This window comes from Aethalodelphis obliquidens, unplaced genomic scaffold (assembly GCF_003676395.1).
Source record: "Aethalodelphis obliquidens isolate GAN/ISIS:26980383/991018 unplaced genomic scaffold, ASM367639v1 scaffold27, whole genome shotgun sequence".
NCBI classification, from domain to species: Eukaryota; Metazoa; Chordata; class Mammalia; order Artiodactyla; family Delphinidae; genus Aethalodelphis; species Aethalodelphis obliquidens.
Window position 1 is genome coordinate 2,719,973 of NW_020837971.1, and position 9,357 is coordinate 2,729,329.

A 9,357-nucleotide genomic window follows, 5' to 3' on the forward strand; every position below is an offset into this window, starting at 1 on the left:
AGATGAAATCATCATATAACATATTTTTCCAGAAAATTAGAACTGTCTTAAATAGAATTTTAAAAAAGAATTTAACTGTTGTTGATAGAAATCTTCATAATATGTTATTTACTTTCTGTCTTAATAAGCAGAAGGTATGAAACATATAAAATCTCTCTCTTTTTTTTTTTTTTTGGTACGCGAGCCTCTCACTGTTGTGGCCTCTCCCATTGCGGAGCACAGGCTCCGGACGCGCAGGCTCAGCAGCCATGGCTCACGGGCCCAGCCGCTCCGCCGCATGTGGGATCTTCCCAGACCGGGGCACGAACCCGTGCCCCCTGCATTGGCAGGCGGACTCTCAACCACTGCGCCACCAGGGAAGCCCTAAAATCTCTTATTTTTTATTCGTAGGGACATGAGTCTATTAGAACAATATGTGTAGGAGTTGGGTAAGGTCATTTGGACCAAATGTCTTCAGATAACCTTGATGCCCTTGATTTTAGCCACTTCGGTCTTCTGCTTGTTACTGCTCCCATTGTCATTGAAAACTCTTCTTGCCACCACTTGTGTTCCTCCTGGAACCCACTGTGACTGATTCTCCATCCATTCTTTCACCATTATGCATAGTAATCCACTACTTTTGCTTTCCATTACTTTCATTACTTCAATGATTATTGAAAAATTTCTCCTTGCCTTCTTTAATTGCTTTAAAATTTAGCATTGAAGGTGTTTGGCCTTTATAACCATCGCTTATGCATAAACATCCCTTAAATTATCTCCCTAGCATTGTATTTAAAGTGAAAATTTAGAAATCATCTAAATGTTCAGTAATAAAGAATATATCTAATACTCCACACAGTGAAATACTAAACAATCATTCAAATAAGCTAAATATAGATCTGTATTTATTGACTTCAAAGGATGTTTGTACAATATCATTAAGTCAAGGAAGTAGTTTATAAAAGAATATGTTTTATAAAAACCTATATATGTGTAAGTATATGTATATATAAATATAGATGTATATGTATAAGTGATATTCAATAGAAGTATAACATAAGCCACATATGTAATTGAAATTTTGTGGTAGCCACTTCAGAAAACATAAAAATAGATTAGATTAAAAATATTCTACTTAGGGGCTTCCCTGGTGGCGCAGTGGTTGAGAGTCCGCCTGCCGATGCAGGGGACATGGGTTCGTGCCCCGGTACAGGAAGATCCCACATGCCGCAGAGCGGCTGGGCCCGTGAGCCATGGCCGCTGAGCCTGTGCTCTGCAACAGGAGAGGCCACAACAGTGAGAGGCCCGCGTACCGCAAAAAAAAAGAAAAAAAACTCTACTTAATCTATTATATCCAAAATATTAATATTTGAACATGTAATCCATAAAAGAGTTATTACTAAGATTTTTTGGAGTTTTTATATTGCCTTTAAAATGCAATGTATATTTCACATTTACAGCACATCTCAATTCAGACATTGTATTTTCAATAAAGCAAAATGTAGTCATGCCAAATAATAAGGTGGTGTTTGGAAAAAAAATATTTTATACTGCCTTAATTTGAATTTTAGTTTTATTAAAAATAAATAAGTAAATAAGTAAACTAAAAATTCAGTTCCTCATTTGCACTAGCCATGTTTCAAGTGCTCAATGACCATATGTAGATCTCCATGGGAAAAATCTGGAAATTATGTAATAAAACATTAATTGAGGTTTTGACCAGTTGATACGATAGCAGGTATTCCTAGATTATTTTTCCTTATAATATTTTCTAAGATTTCTGCAATTATATATACATTTCTTTGTAACTTTTCAAAAAGGAATAATGTGTCCCTTTAAACTTAGTATGTTTATTTGTGTTCTCTCAGCTGTACTGTTGTTCCATATGTTCTTGCATTATTTACATTCTCTGAATTTTCTAGACAATTGAGGGTATAGACCACTTAGTTTGGGTTAGATTGTGATGTCATCCAATTTCACACTCCTTGACCTTTTTCATATAATAAACATACTTTATAAATAATCTATTCATTTAGTCATATATTATTCAACAATTACCTATCAAGCGCTATACGGGGCAGACATTGGCCTGGGCTTAAAAAAAAAAACAAAAACTGATCCAGAGAGATAATGTCCCTGTTCTCCAGAAGCTTCCATTCAAGTGAACATTCAAATGGATAAAGAGTGAACAAGAAACCAAATCAGGGGACTTCCCTGGTTGGTCCAGTGGTTAAGACTCCGCACTCCCAATGCAGGGGCCACAGATCTGATCCCTAGTCAGGGAACTAAGATCCCGCATGCTGTACAGGGCGGCCAAAAAGTCGGATGTTTTCAGGTGGTGTGAGATAGGTGTAGGGCAAAGTAAACAGAGTGAGAAGATAAAGAGTAGTAGGCAGAAGCTACTTTAAATGGTTTGGGTAGAGAGGAGGACTCTGCAAAAAGGAGACATTTGAGCTGAAATATAAAGGATGAGAATGAGCCAGATGAAGGTTAGGACTGGGAGGAAGATCATTTCAAGCAGAGAAAGGCAACGTGGATACTGGAAGGGCAGTATGAAGGCCAGGTGGCTGAAGAATGGAATGTAAGCAAGAGGTGACACAGAGGACCTGTATTTGCAGAGGTAAATAGGAGCTTGATCATGGAAAGACTCCATGGGGAACAATTAGAGGAGAATAAACAGATAAGTGATATGATCTTATTTATTTTAGAACATCACTCTTAATACAGTTTGGAGAATGGAAGAATTGTTCATGAGAGCAGGGATTATAATTAAGAAGTTTTTGTAATATTTTAGGCAACACAGGGAAGATAACTTAGAACAGGGCTGGTGCAGTTCAGAATCACAATTGACATCTTTTAGATAAATTCAAGCCATATTTTAGAATTAATTGGACCAGGAGGACTGGATGATCAATTGGATTTAGGGATGATGGTGTAGAACAGAAAGGAATCAAGTATGATTTTTAGATTTGTTTGTTTGTTTTTGTCTTGAGTAACTGGCAGAGCCATTGCGTAACATGGGAAAATAGAGAAAGAAATAGGTTAGTGGAGAGAATCATCAGCTACGTTTGAACATTTCTTACCAATTAGGTATCTAAGAGATGATGTCAGATAGGCAGGTGAATACATGAGTCTCGACTTCGTGAGCCAGGATTCAGATCTAGAAGATAGGTATGACATGGAAAAATAGACATGGAATGTGGGAGAACAGGAATAGTATCTAAAGCTATGAGAAAGAAAAGGCAACCTAGGAAGAAGATGTGGCTAATAAAGAGGAGGAGGCATACTAGGAAGGCCTTTAGGAAGAGCTAAATCAGAAACAGGCTTTGAGGAGACTGTGAGGTAGGAGGAAAAGCCTGAAACTATTAGGTCAAGGAATCCAGGAGGGAAGGTTTCCAGAGGAACAGCATTTCCAACATGTTGAATACTGTCAAGAGGCCAAGTAGGTTAAACACAGAGAAATTCCTCTTGGAATTGGCAGCTCGGAAGTAGTTGGTGACCTTGAAAAGAATAGAGTCAGTTGAAAGGAGAATGAAGTCATATATGTGTAGTTTGATGTATGAGTTGCAGAAATGAAGTCGGGGAGAGTAAGTAAAGCCGCTAAATAAAGAATGTTTTCTGGGAAGAGGAGTAGAAAAATAGAACAGTAACAGGAGGAAATGAGGGGTTATGGAAGGGATTTTAAAATAGAACTAGTGGAGAATATCTGTATGCTGATAGAATTATGCCAATACATAGGAAGAGACTGCTGATGGAGAGATGAACAGATTGAGGAGGTAGGGGAGAGGAGGCATGGCTGAGGAGTGAAGTTCTTGATAAGGCAAGAGGGCATGGAGGCCAGTGCATGCAAGAATAGACTTGATAGGACACTCGTTCCTACTCTAAGTAAGAGTGCAGAGAAAATGAATAGATTTGTTGCTGGGAATGTGAGGGAGTTCCCCTGCAGTAACTTTTCTCAGTGAATGACGGGGTGGGGTGTGCATCAGCTGAGAGTTAAAGGCTGTGGGAGAGGGAAGGCAAGTACCAAGGAAATGGACAATGCGAGGAACAGTGAACTGGGAGTGGGTGGGGAGGCAGCATTCTCACTAAGAAGGACGGGATGTTTCTGTTGCGTTTTAATGTCATAATGAATGGGTTACTTTTCAAGACATGAAGGATGAGTGCATCAAGTAATATGACTGACATATTTTTAAAGGTTCAGGAAAATAAGGTCCCATGTAAATTTTAGCATTAGCTTTCTAATATTTGTTAGAGTCAATTAATTCTGTTTCCATTTAGGTCACTTATTTTCTGTTCCATTTTTAGTGATCTGGGAAGCACTTGATTATCTGTATTTACTGACACCTGACCAGACTAAACTTCTGTCTTCAATAGAGTGATGTTTAAACAGAGTCCCGGAGATGTAATGACAAGTCTTAGAACTACTATTTAGTGTAGTATTATTGAAGGATTTACATCATATTTTATATTATTGAAGAATTCCATATCCTATTTTCCACAAGGATTTTCTAAAATATGTACATATGCACACACAGGAAAATTCCTTTAAAAATATTCAAATAAATAAGATAAACTATAAAATAATCTGAGATCCTAAAGGACAGAAATCACAAAAACATGGATTTTAGTAACCATAATAAGATTACATAAATAAAAAATCTAATACAAACTAAAGCAATATCTAGTGTCTTAATAATCAGACAAATTGACCAGATTAAAATCTAAAATAGTCTTTTTTAAAACACTTTAAAACACCAAATTGCCCCATCTTTTTATGTATCTGTACATTTTCAACTGGGGTAGTATATGAGCTGTGATTCAGTATATGTATGTGCACGTACATTTGTACATAGCAGAACTATTTTTTTCACGAGTAGTAAAATAAATCAATAGAGAATGTAAATATGTTAATTTTTAATTTCCTTAGTGCACGGAACTCCAATAGATTTATTTTTTGTTGAATTATGCATTATGTTTACTGGGTAAATGAAAATATAAAATTACCTTTCTCTATGTTATCTTACTGGGCTCAATTGATTTGACTAGGTCTCACACAAAATTAATATGTAACAACAGTATTTTTTTCTTTCATGTTTATTAACTTGTTAGTAGTCTGTCATACCAACATAAATACAGAAAATGTATTTTTTTATCCTAATACTGTTTTAAAACACCTAAAATAACTACATTCAGAGGCTTCAAATGAACAAAACTCAGTACCTTTGGTAGGAGACATGCCTTTGATATGGTCATTAGCAAAGATGTTGCCCTTCAGTTTGTATCAAAACCTCATCTCCGAGGCTTCAGCCCACCATCAAGAGACCCAATGTCTCTTGATCCTCCCCACTTGAAAACAGTCTCCTACCAAACTGTATCTTTATCTTTTCTTTTTTTTAATCCCATGAAGGTCAATACCAACTATTAACAGATGACTTCCACTAACCAACTAACTATACTAACTAGTTCCACTAATCACAATATACAATCTAGAGATGTCTACTTCAGCTCCTATTAATTTTAATTAAATATAATTAAACCCTATCAACATTTCTCTCTGACAACTACCATCTACATAGTTCAGACAACTATCATGTCATGCCTATACTACTGACATATAGTTTTGACTATTTACTTTAAATTTCAGTCTGGGATAATTTTGAGAATGAAAGGGTAAAAATTACATTGCATAGTTTTAAAATGAGAAGACAACCAACAGAATGGGAGAAAATATTTGCAAATGAAGTGACTGACAAGGGATTAATTTCCAAAATATACAAAGAGCTCATGCAGCTATGTCAGAAAAACAAACAACTCAATCAAAAAACAGGCAGAAGGTCTAAATAGACATTTCTCCAAAGAAGACATACAGACGGCCAAAAAGCACGTGAAAAGATGCTCAACATCACTAATTATCAGAGAAATGCAAATCAAGACTACAATGAGGTATCACCTTACAAGGGTCAGAATGGCCACCATCAAAAAGTCTACAAACAATAAATACTGGAGCGGGTGTGGAGAAAAGGGAACCCTCTTACATTCTTGTTGGTGGGAATGTAAATTGGTAACAGCCACTATGGAGAAGAGTAGGGAAGTCCCTTAAAAAACTAAGAAGAGAGCTACCATATGATCCAGCAATGCTACTCCTAGGCATATATCTGGAGAAAACCATAATTTGAAAAGATACATGGACCCCAATGTTCCTTGCAGCACTATTTACAGTAGCCAAGACATGGAAGCAACCTAAATGTCTATCAACCCCGGAATGGATAAAGAAGATGTGGTACATATATACAATGGAATATTAGTCAGCCATAAAAAAGAATGAAGTAATGACATTTGTAGCAACATGGATGGACCTGGATATGATCATACTAAGTGAAGTAAGTCAAAGACAAATATCATACAATATCACTCATATGTGGAATCTAATTTTTAAAAATGATAAAAATAAACTTATTTACAAAACAGAAACAGACTCACAGATATCAAAAACAAACTTATGGTTAACAAAGGGGAAACATGGCAGGGAGGGATAAATCAGGAGTTCGGGATTAACACACACACACTACAATATATAAAATAGATAACCAACAAGGACCTACTGTATAGCACAGGGAACACTATTCAATACTCCAAAATAACTTATATGAGAAAAAAAAATCTGAAAGAGAATGAATATATGTAGATGTATAACTGAATCACTTTGCTATAAAAACCTGAAACTAATGTAACATTGTAAATCAACTATATACCAATAAAATTTAAAAAAAAGAATTTAACTAAAGATATGAAAAAAAATTACCTTGTTTTTTGAAATGTTTATCTCCTTACTCCCCCAATTATTTTACTATAATGCTGACACTATGCAAAGATTTCTAAAAATAAAAATAGCATATATCCGGGCTTCCCTGGTGGTGCAGTGGTTGAGAGTCTGCCTGCCGATACAGGGGACACGGGTTCGTGCCCCGGTCCGGGAAGATCCCACAAGCCACAGAGCGGCTGGACCCGTGAGCCATGGCCGCTGAGCCTGCGCGTCCGGAGCCTGTGCTCCGCAACGGGAGGGACCACAACAGTGAGAGGCCCGCATATCGCAAAAAAAAAAAAAAAAAAAAAAAAATAGCATACATCCATGTTCATCAAAGCAAAAATTTTAACAATTATTTATATTGATTATATAAACGTTAAAAAATATAAGCAGAATAATTAATTTTGGCACATATTCATGTTCTTTAATCGGTTTTTTACATAATGTCACTGGTGGTTTTCTTAAGAATGTATTTTTTCAACATTTTTTCTTAAAAATGTCTTAATTATTTTGTTTTCATACAATTACCTGCAATATTCTTTGAGGCTGTATTTTATGTATACTAAATTTGAAATTGTTGACAATTTATATAAATATTTCTCTGTGGACCATTGTATTTTTAATTAAATAAACAGTCTCTCTATAGATGTTAAGATGCCTGGTAAGATCTGAGCAAATTTTGCTAAATGGAGGATATTGTCAGTTCTTCTTTTTGCCATTCAGCTGTGCAAATATTTCACCTAAATATTTTGACAGGCTTTCTTTTTGCCTCCGTTCAGGAAACCTTTTTTTGATGTATATTTTATAAGAAAAAAACTTGTCAGTTATCTCTTTCTATTATTTTTTGATGTTTTACCATATTTATAATTGTAGGTCTTTTATTCAATTTTTGTGGAAATTATAAATTTATCCATTAAAAATAAGGCCTCTGTCAAAAGATTCATCCCACAACTTGTGATATTCCAAAGTGCAATTTTAGAATTCAAAAATTAGATTGTGTACCCCGTTGGAGCTCTCATCCTTTATTCAATTTCTCCTTTGCTTTTAAACAGATATATTTTAATGCCTTCTGATTTTAGCATTGTTTTAAATAATTTTTCTTTTCTAAAAGTAAGTTTTTTATTGTTTCACTTGCAGAAAATTTTGGTTAAACATTTTCAACTTTAATTTTGAACAAGGGTTTCCCTGGTGGCGCAGTGGTTAAGAATCTGCCTGCTAATGCTGAAGACACGGGTTCGATCCCTGGTCTGGGAAGATCCCATATTCCGCGGAGCAACTAAGCCCATGTGCCACAACTACTGAGCCTGCGTTCTAGAGCCCGTGAGCCACAACTACTGAGCCCGCGTACTGCAACTACTGAAGTCCGCGTGCCTAGAGCCTGTGCTCCACAACAAGAGAAGCCACAGCAATGAGAAGCCCACGCACTGTAATGAAGAATAGCCCCCGCTCACCGCAACTAGAGAAAGCCGACGCGCAGCAACAAAGACCCAACACAGCCTAAAATACATAAATTAAAAAAAAAATTTTTTGTTTCAACAAAACGCAACCACAATTTAGAAGCCTTTTATTTTTTTTTAAGAAATTCAATTCTACTGTAGGCCTTTTAGGTTGTTTTACAAAATTGTGTCTTCCAAGTCTCAGATACTTTTAAAAATCAAACTGATGATGAGCAGCAAAGAGAAAGCACATACTTCAAAGCCGAAGTGTGTTTATGTTTATTTAACATCAGCTTTATTCCTCCAAATTTTGTAGTTTACTCTGTGAACATATTAAAAAGTGTAAATTTAGGGCTTCCCTGGTGGCGCAGTGGTTGGGAGTCCGCCTGCTGATGCAGGGGACGCGGGTTCGTGCCCAGGTCCGAGAGGATCCCACGTGCCGCGGAGCGGCTGGGCCCGTGAGCCATGGCCGCTGAGCCTACGCGTCCGGAGCCTGTTGCTCCGCGGCGGGAGAGGCCGCGGCAGTGAGAGGCCCGCGTACCGCAAGAAGAAAAATTAAAAAATAAAACAATAAATTAAAAAATTTTTAAAAGTGTAAATTTTGACATCTACATCCTCTGTTTTGACTATTGAGCGCAGTACTTTATGGGATGCAGTCAATTATGTATGAGCACAGCCAACTCCAAGCTTATCTGTTTAAGAGCTTATTGCTTCCAAAAGGGTTTGTACATTGAGTGACTGGCCCAAATCTTTGCATCCACACCCGTGTCATCCTGAGCAGAATCTACTTCCCACCCCTTGGCTTATTTTGGCCAGCGGCATGTGGATAGATTTGATAGTGTGCTAGTTCTGACCTCTGGCTTTAAGAAGTCTGCAGCATTTCTGCTTGCTCTCCAGAGCCTTTGCCATAACCATGGGAAGAACAGGTCCTTGTCTATTCCACTGGGTCCACAGGAAGGATGAAACAGACATAGAATAAAGTGGCAGTTGAATATAGCCCAGATCAGTTGACGCAAAGCTGACCCATGTATTTAAATTCAGTCACTTCTTATCACTCCCCAAGTCCTAGCCTGAGTCACCATCATCTCACTTTTTTTTTTTTTTTTTTTTTTTTTTTTTGGTTCCCGGGCCCCTCCC